Source organism: Tursiops truncatus, chromosome 10 (genome assembly GCF_011762595.2).
Source record: "Tursiops truncatus isolate mTurTru1 chromosome 10, mTurTru1.mat.Y, whole genome shotgun sequence".
Classification (NCBI taxonomy): Eukaryota; Metazoa; Chordata; class Mammalia; order Artiodactyla; family Delphinidae; genus Tursiops; species Tursiops truncatus.
The window spans coordinates 70,214,762-70,240,372 of record NC_047043.1 but is presented as its reverse complement, the minus strand read 5'-3'; the positions used below and the strand labels follow the sequence as shown (position 1 = coordinate 70,240,372).

The window sequence follows — 25,611 nt, the reverse complement described above, 5'->3', positions numbered from 1 at the left end:
CTCTTTTGGAGGAAACCAGGTAGTAAAGTGGATATTTTACAAAACAGAAAACTGTGAGTTGTATCCACTTCAGGTTATGGTGGATCTTCAAAATCTACCGAAAGCTAGAAAGTCATAGAAGTCATTGGCTTACTTTAAATACCAGACAGTTGTTTAATCAGTCATTGCTTTGGAAGGTCCTTTAAACTATTTTTAAAAAGTCCTATCGTGCTGAATGATTTTCATTGTTGGACATTTTGTACAACTGGATTTGTTTCTGATTTATGTTCTAAATGAAGTTAGGGTAAAAGTAAAAAATAAATCCTTAGCCTTCTCTCAAAATAGAATTTACTTTAGTCTGCTCATAACAAAATCTTTTAAATATCAGAAGTCTACTTCCCATCTTATAATTTGTAAAAAATATTTTGCTTTTGATTATTTTCAGGATCCATAAATGTCTTTATTGGAAAATAAAAGAAGGTGAGCAAGGGGGAGCTAGGGGAAGGCACATTGGGAAGATACAGGGAAATATCTGAGCTTTGATGTCAGTGGATTTGTCTGTTGCCTTGCTCTTCCACCATTTTTATTTGAATTACTTTTAGGATGCACGTGGCTGGAGCTGCGTCCTTCAAGAAGCTAACTCTCAGAGGAGACGTTCCTGTACTTTTCCAAACACCAAATCTGGGCTTCTTTCTCTCTTTTCTCACAAAGTCTACTGTACTTTTTCAAATTCAGTGTCAGATGGTGATGAAGAGTTCAGCTTCTGAGATCAGACTCATTGGGTTCCAGTCTGGCTCTTCCTCTTCAGTGTGTGACCTTGGGTGTGTATAACCCTGTGTGATTACTTGACTTCTCTCTACCCCAGTTTCCTTGTCTGTAAAACATGACTAATAATACTACCTCCCTCTTAGAGCAGCTGGGAGGATTAAATGAGTGAATCCTTGTATGGAGCTATTGTAAGGGGTTGGTAAATGTTACTTGATGCTATTATTATTTACCCTCCTGCTTTGCCTCTTTTTTCTTATTCTGTTCCTTTCTTCTTTGCCTTTGCAAAGGCTATTCTAAAAATTCCCATTTGTACCTCTCTTTCTCTAATATGGTTGTGGTATATCCTACTCATTTCATTATGCACACAAACACACATATACATACGCACGTGCACATATACATATGTTTCTTTACTGTGTACCTATAGTGTATACAGTGCTCTGGTAGATACTGAGGATGAGATTCCTGATTTTGTGGAGTTTGCATCTAGTGACAAAAATACAGAAAATGAATCAGTTATAGAAGTGAAAGAAAGACCAAGGTGCTGTGGGGTTGTGCAGCCAGGGCACAACCCCAGCCTGTGAGGTCATGGAAGCCTCTGTGAGGAGGGAACAGTCAAGCTGAGACTGGAAGCACGAGGACCTTCTCCTTGGAGCCCTTTCTGGTCACATTTATTTTTTACACTCCTGATTGAGGTTACCGTAGCACTTTATTTCTGCCTCACGTATAACATGTACAAATTCCTATCTTATCACATAAATATGTGGGTCAATCTTGCTCGCACTGAGTTACCTTGAAGAGGATGTTACTCATCTTCGTATGGTCATAGCTTCCTGTATAACACTGTTGATATTGGCCATCAGTTAGTGTTTTCTGAACTAAACCACATTGTGCTTTGAGGAGGGTAGACCTACAAAGGAATTCTCCTTTCTCATGTTTGGCTTATTGGGGCCTGAGGGGTTCCTCCTTGCCTTGTTATAACTCAGTTTCATCATACGCAAACTGGAAGGAATGAATTAGGCTCCTTCTGGTTAGTGTTTCTTTGATTCTCTTGAGGGAATTTGGTGTCGCTTTAGACGGCAGCATGAGTGTGTATTTAGAGTAGTGAAATGTAAATAGGGGTCCATTATCTTTCAGTGGTTTTCTAAGGGGGTATTTTGACTGGGGCTGAGTTGAATTGGTCAGCAGGCAGAGTTAGGCAGCAGCATTCCCTTTGTATGCTTCCAGGCCGCCCAGGTGTCATGGAACATTTGTGGGGAAAGAACTTGCGCTCTTAACGTAAGTGGAATCTAGATCTATGCAGCCCTAGTTTGGTGGACTGAGGTTCACCAAAAGAAAGCCAGATCGCAGAAGCAGATCATGGGACCCTTGAGAAAAGAACTCATGAGTGAGGAGAGTTCTCAGAGAACAAAGGAGTCGAGGAGAAGTGGAGCAGGTGCCTCACCCTGGCCTGACACAGCCTCTGTGCTGCTGCTTCCTGAGAACGAGAAGGCTGTGGCATAAAGAAAGAGAGATGAGTCACTAGGGGCCCACAAGCTTTGCTGAGGGAACCTACTGAACAGCCTGGCTATGCACAGCCACAGGAGCTCTCCTTCTGGCCAGAAATAGACAAGAACAGCAGAAGTTGGTGACCTTGAAGGTCAGGAGTGGTGGAGGGAGAAAAATCTGAAATCTGGAACTCTCCTAGCTCTCTCTTACATGTCCAGGATTAGTCAGCAATTCAGCGTGGTTCCAGAGAGGGTCCTATTGGATAAGAATGCCATTTCTCATCCTATAGTTTAGCCTGGCCAGTTTATTACACTATGGTTGATTGGGTAAGTTGAGATTGTTCAAGCTACCTCAAGAGAAAGAAACCAGAGGTTCACTGGAGCTGAAACTGAAGCACTACTGGTATATAAGTTGGCTCTTCCTTTGGTCATTTCTTTGGCTTTCCTGCCCTATTCTTCCCTCTTTACTATCTACCTTCCACAGCCTTCTCCATGTTTATTTTGCTTCCTCAGAACTTGGGCTTCTCTGCGACTTTGGTTTGTCAAAGCCCCATATCCTCCTGAGGAATTCTTTGCAACTTTGCTTCCTCTGTTGACTGCCTCAGGCTCTCAGTTTCCAATTCCATTTTTTTGAGAGACATACGATGGCCCAGTCAGGCCATGGGTGAGAGGCCTATTCCTTGGTCCATTTAGCCACTGGACTGGGGGGAGGCAGGAGCAGGGCCAACTGACATGGAGCTTGGCTGTGGATGGACAGAGTTGCTTGGAGTAGGTTGTGACCAGAGCAAGTCATGATGGACATCTCTAGCTCATAATCCAGTCATTCATTCATTCTGTTTCTTACCTGGGAACGTAGCATTGGGGTTAAGAACTTGGGTCCCAAAGTCAGACTTAAATCTCAGCTGTGACTTTCCTCATCTGTAAAAAGGGGATGGTAATCACACTCACTTCATAAAGTTGTTTTGAAGATGTGAGAAAATGCATATAAAGAGCTTAGCATAAGGCTCAATGCAGAGTAAGCACTTTTTAAGTTATTGTTTTTACATATAGTCCATAAATGAGCAAGACAAGTATAGCATCTGTCTTTATAGAGCTTGTAATCTAATTTTCATGAGCCACGCACAGCACTATTGACAATGCATTTATAATGTTTGGAGGACATCATACAGTTAATAAATTAATTTATGGAACAAATATTTATCGACCATCTACTAGGTGTGTGGCACTGTTTCTGGCACTGAGTGTACAGTTTTTAACAAATAGTCAAATCCCTACCCTCACGGAGCTCATGTCTAGTTAGAAGATAGACACACTGATTAAAGATAGATAGATGGTGGTAATGTCTAGTGATGCTATGTGGTATGAGGGAAAAGAATAGGGTAAGGGAATAGAGAATGCCAGGGCGAATGTGAGGGGCCTAATTTACATGGAGTAGTTCATGATGACCTCCCTGAGGAAATGATGCTTGAGTGGGGAACTAAATAAAGCGAGGGGGGGACTCATTCAGCCATCTGGTGGAAGAGCATTCCAGTCAGGGAAGGGCGAGAGCAACAGCTTTGAGGCAGGAGTGTGCCTGGCATGCTCGAGGAACAGCAAGGAGGCTGGGGTAGCTGTAGCCTATTCAGTGAAGGTGAGAGTGGTGGGAAATGAGGTCTCAGAGGTAGCCCGGGGCCCGGGGTGATTTTTAATTTTTAACTTTCCAACAGGCTCTTGTGTCTAAGGCTCATCTGGGCTTTTCAGATTGGCATGAACTCCTGGCTTGTCATTTTCCTCTGTGACCAAGGGCAGCAGACAGATGCTCATTTTGAAGCAGGCTGACTTGGAGATGCACAAAGGCTCATTAGAGTTTTGAACTATCTTGTGGACTATTGGCTCCTGAGACTGCAGCTGGTATTTCTCCCCACCAGGGTAGGGTGAGTCATGGTGGGGGGGAGGGTCTTGATAAATGTAAAGCCAGCTTCCTCTCTCATCACTACCACAGAGCTGCTTCCTTAGTCATCCTTTAATCTCTGTGTTCTGACCTCTTTCTCAAGGATTAAAATAGCCCAGCATGCTGCATCCAGTGTAGTTATTGTTGAGGGACAGGAAGTGTGCTAAGTGACTCACCACAAGTAAGAGGTGAACTGTTCAGCTGTGTCTGGGGCTGGCTGCTGCTGAGGATAGGAGGCCCACAGACTACCCTGACATAGGTGTAAGAGCAGGGCTATCTTCAATGTTCCATGGTAACAAGAGGAAGAAGCGGGTATTTCCATTAGCAGACTCTTGGGAGTGTTTTACGGTAGATGTGACATTTGAGCTGTGATATTTACCGATTCTCTGATTCAGAACGTGTTTCCAGAATGGTTTTAATTTCCTGCAAGAAGGCTATGACTCTTGCTGTAGTTGGGGCTGGCTGCCCTTAGGTATTGGTTATGCCAGTGGGAGGCAGGGATGGGCTATTTACTGGACATTTATTGCTCATTTTTCTGTATATACAACATTGTTTTAGGCGTCTTTTATATCAGTTATCTATTGCACTGTAATAAAGCAGCCCTAAACTTGGGGACTTAAAATAATATTTTTATTTGCTTATAGTTCTGAGGATCATTAATTTTGGCCTGACTTGGCTGGACTCAGCTCGGTGGTTCTTCTGCTGATCTCTTTTAGGGTCATTCTTGAGGCTGCAGTCATCTGGTGATTTGACAGGAATGTTTGGTTTAAGATGGACTCTGTCACATGTTTGGTGGTTGGTGCTGCCTTTTGGTTGGGTCTTTTTTTAAAAAATTTAATTAATTTATTTTTGGCTGCGTTGGGTCTTTGTTGCTGCATGTGGGCTTTCTCTAGTTGCAGCAAGCAGGGTCTACTCTTTGTTGAGGGCTTCTCATTGTGGTGGCTTCTCTTGTTGTGGAGCACGGGCTCTAGGCACACGGGCTTCATAGTTGTGGCTCACGGACTCGAGAGTGCAGGTTCTGTAGTTGTGGCGCATGAGCTTAGTTGCTCCGCGGCATGTGGGATCTTCCTGGGCCAGGGCTTGAACCCACGTCCTCTGCATTGTCAGGTGGATTCTTAACCACTGTGCCACCAGAGAAGCCCCTGCTTGGGTCTTTCTTCTCATGGTCTCGTAGTCTTAAAGAGGGTATCTTGGGCTTAATATCAAGAGGGCAAAAGTCTGAGCTCCAAGTATGGTTTCCTCTATCCTTTTGGGTGGTTCTTTCCCTGGCCCCAGGCAGTTTATTCACACACATTTGATGGTTAATAGCTGAATACTTAAGGGGGACCCTCTGCAGCTCTCTGCCCTGTGAACTTTAGTTGCCTTGATCTTTCCAGACTCCTCCCAAACTAGGGAGACTATAGGTCTTTGCCTGGGACTCTCCTCCTTGTGCTGCAGCCTGGACATTGTCTTCAGGCAATAGGCTGGGGCAGTTATAGTGCTCACCTCTTTTGATTCCCATCTCTCAGGGATTACTATTTTTTTTAACATATTTTTTAAAATAAATTTATTATTTATTTTTGGCCTCATTGGGTCTTCATTGCTGGGCGTGGGCTTTCTTCAGTTGCAGCAAGCAGAGGCTACTCTTTGTTTTGGTGCGTGGGCTTCTCATTGCGGTGGCTTCTCTTGCGGAGCACAGGCTCTAGGAGCGTGGGCTTCAGTAGTTGTGGCACGCGGGCTCAGTAGTTGTGGCTTGCGGGCCCTAGCACGCAGGCTCAGTTGTGGCATGTGGGCTTAGTTGCTCCACGGCATGTGGGATCTTCCCAGACCAGGGATCGAACCTGTGTCCCCTGCATTGGCAGACGGATTCTTAACCACTGTGCTACCAGGGAAGTCAGGGATTACTATTCTTGAAACCATTGTTTTATATGTTGTCTAGTTTATTAGTTGTTTCAGGCGAGAAGATTATTCTGTCTCTATAACTCCTTCTTGGCTGGAAGCCGAAGTCTCAAGAGGATGAAAGTGAAGTGGTGAGTTGTCTTGAGGCCTTGGCTTGGAACTCACAGACATCACCTCTGAATTCTGTTAATCAAAAGACACCCAGGAGGTGGAGAAATAGATTGGACTTCTTGATGGGAGTGGTAGCAAAGTTACATTACAAAAGGACATGAGGATAGGGATGGGAAGAGTGAAGTCCTGTTTGCAAACACTACCCAACTGTGTGTGGGCAGGTAGGATTAATAAGATGACAGCTATCATTTGCCAGGCTGATGCTACGAACCAGGCCCTGTTTGAAGCACTTTATGCACAGCTTATCCTAATAACATTGTGAAGTGTTGTGAACTTTGTAACATGGTTCATATGTGGAACTAGTGTAACATTGTAAAGCTCATCCTACAGGTGAGGAAACTGCCATTCCCCCAGGTTAAGTGATTTGCCTGAGGTTTTGTGGCTTCCATGCCTGTGTGATTTCATGCCTGTGTTCTGAATCCATCCTTTTACTTTCAACTTTCCTGTGTTTTTAAGTTTTAGGCATATTGCTTATAAACAGATATAGCAGCATTAAAAAATGCCAAAAGATGATTTCTGTCCTTTTAGGTGGTAAGTTTATTCCATTTACCTTTATTGTAATTACTGATGTATTTGGATTTGTTTCCACTGTTTTATTTTGTGCTTCCTATTTGCTCTCCCTTTTCTAGGTCGATTTTGTCTTTTTTTTGATTGTTTGCATTTCCTTTCTTCTCCTTTCCTACAGATTTGGAAGTTATATTCTGTATTCTTTTAACTATTACATTTTAATTTTAACATGTGCACTTGAATTCAAGTCTAAAGTTAACCTGTTTATCTTAGTTTTCTCAAAAAAATCCATGAAGAATTTGGAACATTTTAACACTAACCATTTGCCTCCAGTCTTATATGTTTTTCTTTATATATCTCCCTGGGGATATGATAGTGTTGTATTGAATACTTTCCAGTCCCCTTTGAAATTAGGCATGGCCATGTGACTTGCTTTGGCCAGTGAAGTATGAGAAACAAAGCTTCAAGAGCTAGTGTGTAGTTCACCATATGACCTGTAGCAGTTGTTGAAGCAAGTTTTGAGATGAGGTCCTTGGGGGGCTACAATGGGCAGAGTCCTCCTGCTAACCTCTGAAGGATATTTAGCATCAGTGAGAAATAAACATTTGCTGTTTTAAGCGATAGAGATTTTGGGTTTGTTACCACAGCATAAGTTGATCACCTGATTGATAAACTCCTGATTCCGTCCAAATTAGTTGTCATCATTATTATTGTTTTATATAATCAGTGCTTAGAATTACAACATTTACCATATTTATTTGATCACCTGTCCTTCATTCGTATCAATACTTCCTTCTAGATTTTTCTTTTTTCTTGAAGTACATATTCTAGAAGTTCCTTAATGTTCTTTGTGGTGTGCTGGTAAATGTTTAACAACTGGTTCCCTGAGGACAAAAGAGCCTGGTTTTTAGTGTTTGCTGTTTTCCATTGTGTAAATACTCCCACCATGGCTGATTTCAAGTAACCAACATATTGTCAACTGACTCTCAAGAGTCCAGAAAATTTGGCTCTTATGAGCTAGTATAACACACTGCTATTTCAGGTGGTTTATGTTAGTGGTAAACTGTTTTTGTCTCAAGATACCTTTATTTTCTCTTCATTCTTGAATGGCAGATTTACTGGGAGTAAAATTCTAAGGTTGAAAGTGTTCTCTTAGCAGTTTCAATCTTTTGTTATCGAAATAAAATTGTTACTTTCTTGAGGTCTATGGTCATCTTGCATTATTCCTTTGCAGTTAATCTATTCCTTCTCTCTGGTTGCTTTTAAAACCTTCTCTTTATGCTTGATGTTTTGTAGTTTTGCTTTGCTATACTTGGATGTGAGTTTAATTTTACTTGTTTGCATATATTTTGCTTCCCTCAATCTTTAATGAATTTTAGAACATTTTTAGTCATTCTTTCTTTGAATATCATTTGATCTTTGAGATTCTGCATGATCTGGGTTGAAAGACTGTACTTCCAGAGCACTTACTTTTGCAGGTATCACCTTGGGATCATTTTTATATTTATTTCTCCACTTTAGGCACTGGAAAGTGAACCCCATATTCACATGAAGGTAGACCCTTGGAGAAACTAGTTTTATCTTGTCCCAAGTCCAGAATTCAGGCTGTCATGTACCATTTCACAGATCCAGTTTTCTGGAGGGGGTCTCAGCTTTAACTTGCCCAGAGCCTGTTCTGGCACTCTTGTAAGGCTGTTAACCCAAGCTCACTCTCTCTGCCCCTGCCTTGAGCCCTTGACAGACAAACCCTCAGCTCCTTTCACTAATCTGATTTTTAATTTTCCTTTTTGTTTTTGGCTCCCAAGGATTTCTCTTACTTTCATGCATGGTCATCTATGCGTGCAACGAGGTATTTTTGTTTGATTTTGTATTTTCTCTAGCTTTTCCTGGTGTTTATAGTTACCTGTCCTGTAACTTGGATTATTCCAATACCTTCCTCACTGGTTTCTTTGCCTCTAACCTTCCTTTCAGGCTATCTTCCACCCCTATGTCTCCCCCAAACTTTAGTAATGTGTCCCTTTTAAAGTAAAAATAAAAAAACGTTCTTGTAGACCCTTAAGAATGTTTATGACAACCATGGGGACAATCTTATTTTCTGAAGGTATCTTCCAAATATCTTTACTCATATGTCGCATTGGTGAGGAAGTATGACTGACTACTTGTCTATCCTGCATGAAATTAATACCCTCTTACCATTTTCATGTTTTATTTATCGGTTAGGGTTAGGGTTATCAGCACTATTTCCTGATATGCTATACTTCTATTTGTTTACTGATTGTCTCCCCTTTTTAGATTCTAAGTTCCATGAGGTCAGGTACTTGTCTCTTTTGCTCATTGTTACATCTCCGATGCCTAGTATTGTGCTGGGCACATAGTTGATGTTCAGTAGATATATTTTGAATGAATGAATGAAACATAAATTGTTAGCACAGACAAAAGTGGTGTCTTAATTTTAGATAATTTTATTTTTATTATCATTAAAATTAAAGAAATTTCAAATTTTTATGAAACTCATGGACCTCTGAGAATGCATTCATAAGCGTGGTTTGTAACGTGCAGTATTAAACAGTATTTACATCACTTTCTGAAGTTCACATCCTTTTCATGACATTTGAGTCCTTTATCGATGAGCACGGCCACCTTTGTAGCTACCTCCTGCTACTCTTGATGGTGTATTCTTTTCCTACCCAACCTGCCATGGTTTTTCCACACTTACAGACTTTAGTCATGTCCTTTACTCTGCCTGGAATACCTCCCCTTTTTGCCTCTGGAAAATTCTCCTTTGTTCTTAGTCCCCACTCAAAGTTCACATCTTCTGTGGAGTTTCTTGTGCTCAAACCAGATGGATGCCTCCTTCCACTGTGCTGCCTCAGCACTTTGTATATGCTCCCTTATGCTCACATCCCTTTCTGTCCTGATTATTGGTCTACACATTTGTCACTTCCTCTTGACTAAGAGCTTCTCAAGGCCAAGGACAACGTCTCCTGCTTTATCTGACCTTGAATCCTCAGTGCCTTAGCATAGTGCTTATCACACTTAATCAATGCTCAGTAAAAGTGAGTTGAGTGAATGTTGCCTGGGAGTGGTTGTGGCAGAAATTAATGACCACCGACTCTCTGACTGGACTCAAATGAAGGAAGGCAGATAGCGGATTTGATGGGAGATTGTGTTAGCATCCTTAAAAAAGCTTCTTTCAAAAAAAAGACTTCTTTCTGAGGAAGTAAATAAATGTTATCTTGCCTAGAGTTTATTGAATGAATTGCTAAATAACCTTTAAAGGTACTTTCTAGCAAAATGGTGTTTTTCACTATTCATAATAATTGTAACATGAAGAGAGGTTGTTTATTAAATTCATAAACTGTACTAAGCTACATATGTAGCCATATATAGATATAAGTATATATATACATTTACATATATACATAAATATAAAATTATTCACAACTACAAGTGTATCATCCTCATTTTACAGTGGAAGAACGTGAGGGCAAATTATTTGCCAGAGATTAAACAGTATAGACATGAACAGTGGTAAATCCAGTTCTCGCTTGAGTCCAGGACTCGGGCACTTAACTGAAATCCACACTAGATTTCAGTAACTCCTCTAATAACAGAATTTTCCTTGCCCCTTTAAAAGGTGACTTAAAAGCTTATTTAAAGGAATAAGTGAGGAGTCTCTTTGCAGACACTGTAAACTCATCCTATGTTTATTTTTTCCTCCTTTCTAAAACCATAAAGCCTGCAATTCTTTCCACTCTTATTTCCCTTTAGATTTTTAAACTAAAGAAACAAAACCTTTAAAGATACAGCAAAAAGTTCCACTCATTTCATAGGGCCCCATCTTCATTGGTTTTGTACAGCAACCTTTTTCTACTCCACAGCTAAGGACTCAAATGATGGTGAAAGGGACAATCATGCATTTTAAATAATGTGCAGATGCATAGATTCAAGAGAGCCATTGGCCTCCCTGTAATTTGCTGAGGGCTCTGGTATGTTGAAATTTATGTAACCCAGAACTAATAGTTTATCTTATTAGGAAAAACGGCAGTAGGACTTGGAGTTACTAAGGTTTTACATTCGGACTTGCTTCAATTTAAATTCTTCTTGCATTCAATAATGCTTTTGTTCAGGGCACCAGCAGTGTCTGCACTGTTAGACACACTTTCTTTATATCCCTGTTAGACTTGATAGGTTAGCTCTGTTCCAGACTCAAATTTGAAAGCCATTTTCCTCCCTTCCCAACTTTAACAGTCTCAAATGAATTATAAAACAAAATAAATACCCAGGGATGAAAAAAGTACTTTGCAAGTCCTTGTTTAAAAATAATTTTTACTATCCTTTTGGAGAAACTTCTATTCACTTTCACTGGTTTAAAGATTTGAGAAGGGCTTTTAAAGCATATGAAATGTATCCATATGCTCATGAATGTGCTTACATGGGTTTCTGAGTTTTTGCTAAGGAAAGCTTTTGTTATTAATAATATGTATAAAATTATCCAGATAAAATAAAAATAACCTCAAATTGATATTATTCAGGACTGGTATTGAGGGATCTTATTTCTCAGCCATATTACGTATTCTTCCAGTGATGGTATCTGTAAAAGAACCCTTCCTTCCTTTCTGGTTTTTGCTTTGGCTTTCTCAATGATAACATGGATCTCCTGTGACTTATTATATTTTCCGGGTTCCTAAGTGGCCCCTTCATTCTTGACATTTATCTCACATTTTTGGAGGGGGAAATTCCTCTAAACACTTTTTAAAGTCCTGAAGCTCTCAGGTGGAAGAATGCTAAATCTTTTCAAATTCTCTAAAGGTATTGTTTAAGAAGTCCTTTCAGAGAGAAGAGTTACTTCATCTTGGTTGGAATTAATGATCTGTTCCAACTCCTGAAGTCCTGGAGCCACTGGGGTATGGAGTGTGGTTACGGCAGCTGCACCATCGGTGGTATGTGGTGGAAGGGATGTGTCTGGGCCAAACATGTTTGACTCCAGTGTGGAAATCTGGCTCGTGGCAGCTGTTGGACATGCCCTGACACTAATTATGTGGTAATGGGATCCTTCTGCAGTTTGGTGACCAAAAAAGACTGGTGCATGGGGCTATATGGGACAGACCAGGACAAAACAATGTGCTGTGAGTTTGGTCTCTGGGCTTTACAGCTAGCAGTGCTGCCATCTCTGCTGTGACTTTGGGTGAGGAGTGGTTCCTCTCTTTGGGCCTCAGTTTATCCTCCTATAAAATGAAGCAAAAATAATTATTCTTCTGATCCCTTTCATCACTAATCTTCAGTGATTCTGTTGTTAAATATTTGCTGTCTTTTTTTTTTTTTTTTTTTTTTTGCGGTACGCGGACCTCTCACTGTTGTGGCCTCTCCCGTTGCGGAGCACAGGCTCCGGACGCGCAGGCTCAGCGGCCATGGCTCACGGGCCCAGCCGCTCCGCGGCATGTGGGATCTTCCCAGACCGGGGCACGAACCTGTGTCCCCTGCATCGGCAGGCGGACTCTCAACCACTGAGCCACCAGGGAAGCCCCTTTCAAAGTATTTTATTTCATATTGAAATGTTAGCATCTGAAGTGGCCAAGCCAAAAAATTTCCTCTGGGTTAAAGGTTTTATTTGTGTATGACACAGCCAAACATAATTTCACCCCCCCCCCACTCTACTATTGTTTCTTTCCATTACATTTTGGGTTTGTATATTCCTAACAACGGCTTTTAAAAATGATGGCTTCCTGTGGATTGGAGTGGGACTTGCTAAGTATCAAACATGCATTATCTGTTTAACTTTATCATGGTTTTGTGAGATGTTTGTATTATTAGGAGCTTTTTTTTTTTTTTTTTGCGGTACGCGGACCTCTCACTGTTGTGGCCTCTCCCGTTGAGGAGCACAGGCTCCGGGCGCGCAGGCTCAGCGGCCGTGGCTCACGGGCCCAGCCACTCCGTGGCATGTGGGATCTTCCCGGATCGGGGCACAAACCCTTGTCCCCTGCATCGGCAGGTGGACTCTCAACCACTGCGCCACCAGGGAAGCTCCGGGAAGCCCCTTATTATTAGGGGTTTTTAAAAGAGATAGAAAGTGAAAGCTAGAGAACAGAAGTAACCTGTTAGGGTCCCACAGCCCACCCAAGGCTGTGGGACCCTGTAGCTAGTGAGTGATCCAATTGACCCCACAGCTAGTGAGTGCCCAAGCTGGAGATTGACCCCAAACTGTTTGACATCAAAGACAGGGTTATTAATTGGGAGTATTATTCTCAATCAAATATTTAGGACTTTCACTGTCAAATTAATTATTCCTTTATTTCCTCCCAGAAGTCTATAATTCTCTTTAAGTTTTCCATTCTCTTAACTCATGTCTGTTGTTGGGTGTCAGAAGCTTGAATTAGCATGGTTATGTTTGTACCATGGAGATCACCCAAGTCTTGTATATATTGCTGTTTAGGAATTCCTTGCCCTGAATAAACATAACCACAGCACTATTATGTTATTCATATTTTGCTTCTTTAATTATAACAGCAATTGTAGTATTGATAGATTCTTCTTGGGGTCTCTGCCCACCTTTAAACAAATATCCTTCTCTTTTGAGTAGCTCCTGATAAGCAGTGTCACCTGCCACAACTGATTGATTCATGGTGGCCACCTGGCCCATGCCAGGACCATTTTGTCTTCTGTCCTGGGTATTTACAATTTGGAGCAAAGAATTGTTGAAACCAAGTCACAACTTCTTGCAGAGATTACTGTTGTGTCCTGCTTGTTTCTTTTCCTGGGTTTTGTTTTCACAATTGCTGTTTTGATTCAGGGAGATACCCTGATATCTTTCTCATACATTCTCTTCTTTGGCTTAAGGTAGGCCAGATCAGTTTCTGTTGCTTGGAACTCAAAGAATATTAACTAATTTAGCAGTGATGAGCACATGGCAGGTGTCTTAGTTTCATCCATGCTGCTAAAAAAAAAAAAATGCCATAGACCAGGTGGCTTATAAACAGCAAACATTTATTTCTTGTGGTTCTGGAATCTGGGAAGTCCAAGATCAAGGTGCTGGCAGATTTGGTGTCTAGTGAGGGCCTACTTCCTAGTTTGTGGGCAGCTGTTTTCTCACTGTGCCCTCACAGGGTAGAAGGAGCGGGTGAGCTCTCCCAGACCTCTTTTTATAAGGACAGCATTCCCATTCATGAGGTCTCTACCCTGAAGACCTGATCACCTCCTAAAGGCCCCACCTCCCCAAGTACAGTCACATTGGGGATTAGGTTTCAACATAAGAATTTTGGGGGGACCTAAACATTCAATCTATAGTAGTAGGCATTCAAAAATTATTCTTAGAAAAAATATTTGCAGAAGACATCCATAATGCTCCCACCTGCTGTCATTTTTAACAGTTTTATTAAGATATAACTCATGTATCATAAAAATTCACCCTTGAAAAGTGTACAATCTGGTGATTTTTACTGTATTCACTTAAAACATTTTCATCACCTCCCCCCAAAATCCCATACCCTTTAGTAGTCTGTCTGTATTCCCCTCTCCCCCAGCAATGATCATTTTGATATATTTTCTTCTAGTTTTTTTCTTGTCTCTTCATTTTGCATACTATGGTATGTTGGCCATATTTTTATTTATGGGCTATGGTATATTCATTCTCTCTGTTATAATATAAAATGTATATATGGGGCTTCCCTGGTGGCGCAGCAGTTGAGAGTCTGCCTGCCGATGCAGGGGACACGGGTTCGTGCCCTGGTCCGGGAGGATTCCACATGCCGCGGAGCGGCTGGGCCCGTGAGCCATGGCTGCTGAGCCTGCGCGTCCGGAGCCTGTGCTCCGCAACGGGAGAGGCCACAACAGTGAGAGGCCCGCGTACCACAAAAAAAAAAAAAAAAAGTATGTATATAAAATATTAAAGATCATAGGCATTGTGTGGATACAGTAGTAATCTTACCTTTACACCAGAGAAAGAAATGAAGATGTAGGCCTTTTAATAAAATGGAAAAACTTAGGGAGTTTAAGTGATTAGGCTACTTAGGACCCAGTATATTCGCATTTTCCCTATATACTGTTCAAGTTATAGTTTGTAAAATAAGGTTCATCTCAGACTCCTCATGGTTTTCACAGTCACTTAAAATTCCACCGAGAGCACAGTAGCATGGATATGCTACTTAAAAGTAAAAATGAATAAAATAGTTGAATGTAAAGCCTCGTACTTGGCATTTTAGATGAGTCTTTAAAGATTCCTTCAGATTGACTTTAAATAACAATAACAAAAATAATGGTATAGAATTAAAATTCAGATATTATATATCATTAAAAAGCATATATAATAATGTATAATCATATACTATATAATATATGTAACATATATTTTATATAATAAAATAGATATTATGTATATAATAATAATAATTATATTTATATTTAACCTGGCAGGCTTTTTTTTTTTTTAACGTATAATACATATATTTATTGTACCTATGAGGTGAGTTCTCTTTGGGAAATACAAAGCTATTTGAGACATGGGTTGTTCATTTTTTTGTTTTCCCACAAATACTGTGACCCTTTGAGCAGGAAGGTCTATATTTTACTAACATCTAGAGCAAGCAGCTAACACGGTGTCTAAGATGTCAATAAATATGAAATAGATAAATGAACACATTTTTAAGGACTTGGAAAGGAAACTTAGTATATTGCCTGTCAGAGAGCACATAGTTCAATTAAGGTTGAATGAATGAATGAATGAATGACCCTCTTTGTCTATTTTATCTAGTATTGTCTTGTATTAAGGGGCACTACTCATAGTTTACTCAGTTTTTATTAATCACACAAACTGACTTTCTAGTGTGCTCCTTAGGACTGTACTACAGTACTATTTTCATGATGTTTTCCTTCCCCACCTTTCAATTACCAAAAATTTCTTAAAGCAATAATAGAGCTGAAACTTCTTGAAGTCCAGAGAAGTACTTCTCAAACCTTTATGTGCCTACAGATTACCTGGTAGTCTTGTTAAAATGCAGATTCTGATTCTGCAGGTCTGAGTGAGACCTAAGATTCCACCTTTCTTTTTTTAGCAGTCATGTTGCTTTATTTTTTTATCTTTTATTTATGTTTTTATACAGCAGGTTCTTATTAGTCATCCATTTTATACACATCAGTGTATACATGTCAATCCCAATCTCTCAATTCATCACACCACCACCCCCCAGAGATTCCACCTTTCTTACAAGATCCCAGGCGATGCTGATGTTGCTGGTCCAAGGGTCACATTTTGAGTAGCATGGAGGTCAGTTATCCCCCCTTCCCAGGGGTGGAGTGAATCGAGAAGCAGAGAGAAGCAGGAGAGTACTTAGGAAGAGTCTCTCCTCATGAAAAACTGAATAACAAGGATTAGAGTTTGAGCAAATCATGTGGTCAGAGTAGGGAAAAACTAGTAGTTCAATGCTTGCCACCCAGCTATTTGCAATGATATTAATTTAGGTCCTCTTACTTTTTTTTAGAAATACTTAGGTGGTAAGCAGTTTTGTTGAGTGAACATGTTGAGGTGAAGAGGAGGTGACAGGGAAGGAAATTGCAGTAAAGATTTTAAAATGTCATTTACACTGAAGATTTGCTAAGCAATTAAAATGAAAGAACTATCCACTAACTGCATGTGGCTGTGACTATTAATAATTGGAAAAGTTCCAATTTTAACCATCATTTTTATGATTGCATGTGTGGGGTTGCTTCTCTAAACACATTTAAAAAAGATCAATATTTCTTAAATTTGTATCTTTTTTTTTTTTTTAGCTGTAACAGGTTGAGCAGTGTCAACATCAGGGGATGCCACTGTCTTTTAGCTGCTTATATATTACTAGATAATAGTAGGGAAAGAACCCTGACCTTCAAAACAAATCGTTGGTATTCCCTAGAGCCGCTTAAAGAGTTATTTATAGACAAGTTATTAGGAAATCAGTTCCATCCATCTCTGAGTTGGTCTTAAAACAACTGTTTCCTGTTTTCCCTTATTTAAAAAATGCCAAAGTACTTAGCATTTTGTTTCCCACTGTTATATGTATTTGATGGTCAAAAATTTATGTTTGTTTCTTTTCAATGAGAGGAGGAAGGAGACACATTTTAATTCTGGACCTCTAGCCGCCACCACTGTCTCAACAGCAATGATAGCAGTGAACATTTATTGAGCACTCATTATGCGCCAGGCCCTGTGCTTCATGCTTAATGGGAACTTGTTCACTTTGATGAGCGTCTCATGTTGTCTTTGTGCGCATCCTGTAAGTTAGTTATGAGGATTATTTCCTGTTTATGGATGAATAATTTGATGCTCACAGTACTTAAATAATTTGTCCAAGGTGACATAGGCTGTCATAGGTAGCTATAGGATTCAAAACCCTGCTCATCACCACTGCTCTTGGAAGCCCAGACAAGTTTGGTGATTTTATCCAGATCATGTAATAGGTTAGTAGCAAAGCTGGAATTAGAACTTAAGTCCTTAACTCTCAGCTCAGTACAGTATTCCAGTACTGTGCCACCTTATAGTATTGGTCTGTAATGAAAACCAGAACTCCTTCTTGCTTACAAGAGCAACTGCCAAGAGGGCTTTCGCATGTATACTTAGTATTATGAATTTTGGCAAAATGTCACATGTTATCAACCAAAGTGGATTCTGCAGTTATCATGGATAGCGCATCTGTGTGAGGATCCCAGGATACTGGTGCTTTGGTGCTTTAAAAAAATCACCTATCAATATTCTCTATTAGCTATGTGCCTATTCTACCCTAAAGGAGAAAGCCTAGACCATGTGTTCACATAATAATTTTTAATACCTTTCTCAGCAGAGCAACTCTTGAACAGTCCACTGGGGCCACATGTTTTTAGCCAATGCCTGCTGTGTGTCTTTTCACACACATGACACAGCCCATGGAAGGTTTGAAGCCACGAGGAATGCTGCACATCCTGCAAGCAGGATTATGGAAAAAGGAATCAGAGAACCTGCCCTTAATATTTGATTTGAGACAAGCTGGAAAATGATAAATAGGAAAATAAAGTCATAGGAGAAGTAGAGCAGGCCAAGTTGTCTGAAAAGAGATTCTCTTTTCTTTGAAAGAGTATGTTAAGCCCTTGCTTGAGAAGGAGTATGGATTTATTTTTAAAAAGTTCAAGACTTTTGGATATAAGCCAATTCATATTTTTATCAAGCTCAGAGACGGTTTTCATAGCAATGAAACCCTAAACTGCTTTGTAGTAGAAAACTTTATCATTTTTTGTTTTTTCCCCATAGTGTGGAAAAGAGCTTAAGGTCACAAATTTTTTCAAATCTGCCAGGAACCCATATTTTCTATTTTTGGGGATAAGACACAGTAGATTCTAAACATCTGGCTAGTCCCTACTTAAATAATTGTGTGTTCCATGCACATCATACATATATAATTATATTTTCATTCTATTTACCTTTTTTGTGTTTTAGACATTCTGATATCTGGATTAGATTCTGACTCCAGTAGCTATTAGAAGTCAGTCTCCTAAATGTTGGCTAAAGCAAAGTATATCTCCCCCCCTTTTCCATATAAACTCAAGTATGGCTTAGTTTCTTATATTTTCATTGTTCTCCTTTTTTCAAAATTAAGTGACTATGGAAGCCTATAAGAGTTGTGTAAAATGAAGTTCTATAGTATTTTCAGAGCAAGAGAGACTTTAGAATTGGCTGGAGGAAATGTCTATTTTAGACCCTGGACCATGTTCGCTAACGATGTGATTGCAGTAGAATCCCTTAAGCCAGTTCAATTTATTCTCTTGTGAAGTGGACATAGTTCTGGCAGCTTTGGAGCAGTATTGTCAGATGAGTGGGCTGGTGGACGTGAGGAATTTTGAGTTTTGGAGGAGAGAACGGGACAGAGTAATCTGAGGCCAAGGATACTCTTCCTACTCTCCCCTCCCTCCGCAACTCCCCCCACCCCCAGGCTAACAACACCAAAGCAAAGAATGGAAGCCGTTCTCCATCACATTGTTTCCCTGTGCTGACCTTTGGGTGAACAGTTTCCTTTCTGGTCTTCATCTTCCTATCCATATTTTACTCGCTATTTATTGGGTACCTATTATGTGCTAGAGTAGGGGGTATGATACAAATCTGGCCCAGAATCTGCCCTTGAGGTGCTCACTTTCTCTCTTTCTTGGAGGTTTCCCTTGCTTTTTTGTGAGCACAGCAATGCTTTGAAAGATAAATTTGCCTTTATCCGACTATTGAGTACTAGGAGGTCCTATCAGAAAATTAGCCTGCCATAACACCAGAAACAGAAGTCCTTATGACCTCCTTTATTGTCTGAGACTTGGAATCAACTGGATGGACTCATCTCTTTAGCTCCCATTCTGTTTAACTGTGTTTAACAGTCAGGGCAATGATTGTAAACTTTTTTCCTTCCGTGGACTGGAGATGGGGTTAAGCCTTTTCCAGGACAAAGTTCAAAGTATGTAATTAATTTGGGGGGGGAGATGAAAAAGAACTGGGTTAAAGGCCAGGTATCAGGATAAATAAGATGCATTCTGTTTTCACTCCTAACAGAGTGACTGCAGAGGGGAGCCTGGATGCCTGTTGTCACAGCTGCTTTTGCTTTCTTCTGTCGTGTCCTCAGTGGTCAGCTGTGGATAAGGGAGTTTGCCTTTTCAGCTTTGATTGAGGACAACTGGAGAATGATCCCACAATCAGGGTGGGGAGTAGAAAGCTTTCTGAATATTCATCCAACCATAGACTCACTTTTGTGCTTGAAGGGAATTAGCTGTTTTGCCACCTGTTTCACCTGTGCCGTAAGTGCCAAGTGGATAGAATTTTGATTGGGACCCAGGCATGAGGTTGGATCACCTGGTGATGTCCCCTTCCGATGCAGGTGGACATTGGAAGGGCTTCTCTCTCCTAATATGCAGTGGAATGGAAGCAACAGAAGGAGTGGTTGAGGCTTTGGGAAGTTGAGACCACAGTGATGACTGGGAGATTCCAAAGAGATGGCTCCTGGACACATCCTTGCAAATTGTGGGTTTGTAGGTACCTGATGTAGGTAACAAACTGAAATGAATTCTCTTGATTATTGATCCAATGAAGTTTAAGTGGCTGCCTTAAAAGAAATGTGCTTTCGTGGTTGAGAAGTGGGAGACGATTCAATTCCAAGGAATTGAATAATCAAGGAAGCGGGGAGATTGAAACCTGTGCATCTTTTAAAAATTTTTTAAAAAATCGTTTGACTCTTAGAGAAAGTGCTTTGGCTTTGCCAGAGTTTTCACTTGTACTGTTGTATCTTGATCTTTTAGAGAGAATTTTTTTAAATTGAGCTTGTCTTCTAATAGCTACTCAGTAGCTACTACTAATTGCAGGGACTCAGAAAGGAGGTCTCAGTAAATTATCCTTGGAGTGTCCCATGCTATTTAACTATTTGATGGGACCAGTAATGCAGAGGGGAAATGATTTAGGTTGTCTCTTATCCTAATGAGAAATAGGAAATGATCTAGGTTCTCTCTCATCCATATGAGACACCACTGCTATTTCCTAAGTTGTCAAAGTGGAGAGCCACCCCTTTTGGTCTACTCTTAGGGTTACTAGAATACATACCAGGATGGAGTCCAAGATCCCAGAAAGATTCTGGCTTTAGCAGTGTGCTTGTGTGCTCTTGGACCTGTCATTTAACCTGTGTGGATCTGATTTTTCTCATTTGTAAAATGAAGTTAACAAGCTAATCTTTAAGGCCTCTGTGAGCTCTAAGAATTTTGATTCCATGCCATCAGCATGTCAGGTGGGTCTCATCTTTCAGAATGTGGGTTTTTGTGATGTTGTCACAGCATACTCTAGCCTATCCTGATTGATATAATTGATTATTGTCTACCTGGTACTTTCTAGAGCTTTATATGTATTAACTCACTTAATCCTTAAAATAACCTTATGCAGTAGGAATTACTACTCTCACTTTTACAAATAAGGAAACAGACACAGAGAATATTATTTTCAGTTGGTTATTTATTGAAAGTACTGTTATACTTTAAAATTGAAATTGTCTATGTTAAGTATTCAACTAGAGATGAGTATGTGGTAAATAATTTTTGAAACTTGATTGAGTTAACTCTCTTAAAAGTAAGGTAATGGGGCTTCCCTGGTGGCGCAGTGGTTGAGAGTCCGCCTGCCGATGCAGGGGACATGGGTTCGTGCCCCAGTTAGGGAAGATCCCACATGCCGCGGAGCGGGCTCGCTGAGCCTATGCTCTGCAATGGGAGAGGCCACAACAGTGAGAGGCCCACGTACTGCAAAAAAAAAAAAAAAAAAAAAAAAAAAAAAAAAAGGCAATGAAGAGGGGAGAGGGGGCGGGGCGGGGCGGGGCGGGGGAGGGGAGAGAGCAAGAGAGAGAGAGAAAAAGAGTGTTTTAAAATCTCTCCCCATTCTCTGAAGCAGAAGGATGATCCGTGTTCTATAAGGCACATTAATTATGCTCAAGAATCCCTTCTTAGGAACAAGGAGATTCCTGCTTAATTTAAATATCTTTTTTTTTTTTTTTTTTTTTTTTTTTTTTTGCGGTATGCAGGCCTCTCACTGTTGTGGCCTCTCCTATTGCGGAGCACAGGCTCCGGACGCGCAGGCTCAGTGGCCATGGCTCACGGGCCCAGCCGCTCTGCGGCATGCGGGATCTTCCCGGACCGGGGCACGAACCCGTGTCCCCTGCATCGGCAGGCGGACTCTCAACCACTGCGCCACCAGGGAAGCCCCTAAATATCTTAAAAGAGAATGAAAACTAAATGATATACGGATTTGAGAAATTTTTGAACACTAAATTTTAGGTTGATTATCAGATTGTGTTTGGTCATGCTGAAGTCATTCAGTGACTAATAAAATGATTATCTGGAAAGTAAATTTTCTTAATGTACAAACTGGAAGTATCCATCGTGACAACCTCTGAGGAATAGGTTGGTTAGGATGGCTAATTTTTAATTTTGAGAATTGCTATAACTGTCAAAATTGCCTGCCTGTCTGCTCTCACCACTCCTGCCCACTTCCCTATTCTTTTTTTCAGCCATCCTGAAGTATTTACACCAATTCAGAGGTCAGGTTGTGTAGTGGTTCATGCAGGGGTATTGGGGTCAGACTTTCTGGATGAACACCTGGCTGTGCCACTTACCTAGCTGGGTAACAGTACAGGTTGCTTAACCACTTTGTGTGTTCATGTTCTTATTTGTTAAATGGAGTTCATAACAGTGGCTGTCTCACTGGTGGTTCTGAAGATTAAAAATGCTTAGAACTGGGCCTGGAGTGTGGAAGCACTCTACAGATTTTTGCTATTACTGTTCATTAATAGATCTAGTCTGTCTTTGCCTCTAGGCTTTTGTACTTTCTCTACTCTTTCCATCTTTCTTCACGAAGTTGACTCATTTATTCTTCAAGACATAGCTCAGTGGTAGCTGTTGGTTTGTGGGGGGTATTTTCTTACACGTCTCTAGCCTGGGTTACACCTTCTCTGCATTTCTAGCCACCTGGCTATGACTTATGTCGTGTTGCTACTATTGGTTTACTTGTCCACATGGATTGGGAGCATGGACCACTTCTTTTCCTTTCTTTTTTAAAAAAAATTCATCAGTATGAGGAAGACACTGGGTAAATGCACATTGAATGGATAAATAGACTGATTTTTTTCCTTCCATTCCTCTCTTTTTCTTTTTCTCTCTCCTTCTTTTCCATTCTTTTTTTAAAAAAATTTATCTTAGGCTGTGTTGGGTCTTCATTGCTGTGCTCCATGGCATGTGGGATCTTTCCCAACCAGGGCTCAAACCCATGTCCCTGGCATTGGCAGGCGGTTTCTTAACCACTGTGCCACCAGGGAAGCCCTCCTTCTCATTCTTTTTTTCTACTTCTCTTCCGTCCTTTCTACCGAACTTACTCCTTCCCTTCACTCTCAAACCGGGCAGTTGATGCGTTATCTTAGTTATTCCTCACAGGCACTGTATGAGGTAGGCATTATGATTAGTCCCATTTTGCGGGTTAGGAAACAAAGGATCAGAGCAATAGGCAACTTGCCCATCCAAGGGGGCAGCCGCCTTAACAGACTTATCTTCCAATGTTGCTGTCTTTGCTCAAAGCACTACGGCAATTTTTTGGGGGGAGGGGAGGGAATTCCCTTCTGGCTAGTAGTTTATTAACTACATAAAAAAATCCAATCTTATTTTTGGTCACTCTCAGAAAAGATGATTTGTAGTCTGATCATCCTGATTCATCGTGTTTGTCTCCAGATAAACTTGGATTGTCTCAGAAATCCAAGCCACTCTAAAAGGACAAAGATTTGCCGTTGTCAGGAATGTTTAAATGACTTGAAGACAGTTGCACCGTCCCAAGAGGCTTGGCAGCAGCCACATCAATGGGCTGAAGACGGTTGATACTCCTGTGAACTTTGGTGTGGTTTAGGGATGGGGGTGGTGGAGGAAGGTCACATTACCTCACAATCCCACCTCATGGATTTTTTTGACAGCTTTATTGAGATATAATTTATGTACCATGCAATTCACCCATCTAACATGTAAAATTCATTGGTTTTTGGTATATTCACAAACTTGTGCAAGCAACATGACTAATTCCAGAACATTTTCATCATCCCCCAAATGAGGGATGGAAGGATGACTACCATACCCTTTAGCAGTCATCCTGCATTCCCCCCACCCCCCCAGCAATCACCAATTTATTTTCTGTCAGTGGATTTGCTTATTCTGGATATTTCCTGTGTAATCATATAACATGCGGTCTTTTGTAACTGGCTTCTTTCACATGGCATAGTGTTTTTGTTTTTTTTTTGTTTTTTGCGGTATGTGGGCCTCTCACTGTTGTGGCCTCTCCCGTTGCAGAGCACAGGCTCGGGACGCGCAGGCTCGGCGGCCATGGCTCACGAGCCCAGCCGCTCCGCGGCATGTGGGATCCTCCCAGACCGGGGTACGAACCCGTGTCCTCTGCTTCGGCAGGCGGACTCTCAACCACTGCGCCACCAGGGAAGCCCAGCAGTGTTTTTAAGATTCAACCATGTTGCTGTGTGTATCAGTACTTCATTGCTTTGTATGGCTAAATGATACTCCATTGTATGCATATACCACATTTTATTTACTCATTCATCGGTTGACTGACATATGTTTTGTTTCCACTTTTTGACTATTATTAATAATGATGCTCTGAGTATTTGTGTATGAATCCACTGCTGAATGGGTAAATACAATGTGGTAGGTCCCTATAATGGAATAATATTCATCTATAAAATGAGTGAAATACTGATCCATGCTACAACATGGATTAACCTTGAAAACATGCTAAGTGAAAGAAACCACTTACTGCATGATTCCGTTGGTGTGAAATGTCCAGAACAGGCAAATCCATAGACACAGAAAGTAAACTAATGGTTGCTAGGGCCTGAGGGTAGGGAGGGAGATGGGGGGTGACTTGTAGAGGGTACAGGGTTTCTTTTGGGGGTGATGAAAATGTTTTAAAATTTATTGTGTTTATGATTGTAGAACTTTGTAACTATACTAAAAAGCACTGAATTTTAATTTCACTTTTACTTTATAGTAATTTTGACAGGGGTGAGTTATATTTTAAAAAATTTATAATCACCATCATTAAATACATACCAGTTTCTTACTCTGCATTCAGTACCCTGGGAGACGCTGTGGCACACAAATGAGAGTAGTTGTTCCTTGTGCTCTAGGAATTTCTCATTGGATGATCCCAAGTGGAAAGTTGAAGTGGATACCAACAAAGAGTTTAATTAATGCATCACTAGGTGCTAGTTTCTGGGTACAGCCCACACTCAGAAAAATCTCAACCCTCTGGGTGTCAGCTGTGGGAATTCAGAAGGATTTCCCAGTGTGGACTCCTCCAGTATTTATGTAACTTAGACATAGTATTATCCATGCCTTACAATACTGTGAGTTCCCTTCAGGCAGGACCTAGGCCTTACGTCCATCTTGATTCCCGTACTTAGCGTTGTGTCTGGTCTGCATGGGGAGAATGTGTTTGGTGAATGGATGAGTAACTGTGTTTTGGAAGCCCCTTGGTTTCTTCCTAGGACAGAAATGCCTTCAGCTTATGGCTGCCTGCTCTGATCAGCCTGGGGGTTGCCCCTGTTGGGAAAGTGTTGCTGAATTCACCTGTCTTCGTGCAAGGGTTTCTTTTCTCACAAGTGGTAACTATTTTGTTTCTCTGGCACTTTCACTCTGGTTTTGGCTAAAATGGTGACCTGGAATGACATGGGGGTACTTCTGGAGTGTTGTGCTTTCCTCCCTGGTAATATAACCAAGATATTGGGTTCTTGGGTCAGTGAGATTTAGGAAGACAAAAGGTGGAATAAACCTCATTTTGTTTCTTTTTTAAAATCACATTTATCAAGCATCAGTGCTATAAATTCTGTGTAGCTTATGGGTCTTTGCTGCAGTAAGAAACTGTTTTTCTTTTTTCTTTTTTTTCTCTGTGAAGGTACTTTGTGTTGATTAAGTTCTTTCTGTTAAATATCCTTTGCTTGCACTGGACTTTTCTTTGTGTTGATTTTTGCTTCGTTTTTCTTTCATTTCCCATGCTGTTCAGCTACTGGATGCCAGAAGAACCAAGGTTTGTCCACTCTTTGCAGCTCGTTTGTTTTGCTCTGCACAGCCTCACCCCCTTGTGTGTTTGAGTGTCTCTGTCTCTGTCTGCATTTGTTCCCTTTTGCTTGCTGATGCAGTAATCCTGTTTACTAAACCTGTTCACAGCTTTATTTGTAAAAATAAAGTCCTCGTTTGTGTCTACTTGTAGTGGATGCTATTATTTTTATTTTTAAATGGACATGCACTTAATCACAGAAAATAATGGATAGTAGAATAAAGAACACCTTAGAAAACAGGGAATACTGAGTCTGGAGCATTGTGGGTGTGAAGAAGGTGTGT

At 40.7% G+C, this 25,611-nt stretch overlaps 1 protein-coding gene across 1 annotated transcript in view; it reads left to right on the top strand.

Moving 5' to 3' along the window:
• ERC2 (ELKS/RAB6-interacting/CAST family member 2) overlaps positions 1 to 25,611 on the top strand; it is an 866,017-nt gene that overhangs the window by 135,701 nt on the left and 704,705 nt on the right. The gene's annotated exons all lie outside the window — the stretch shown is intronic.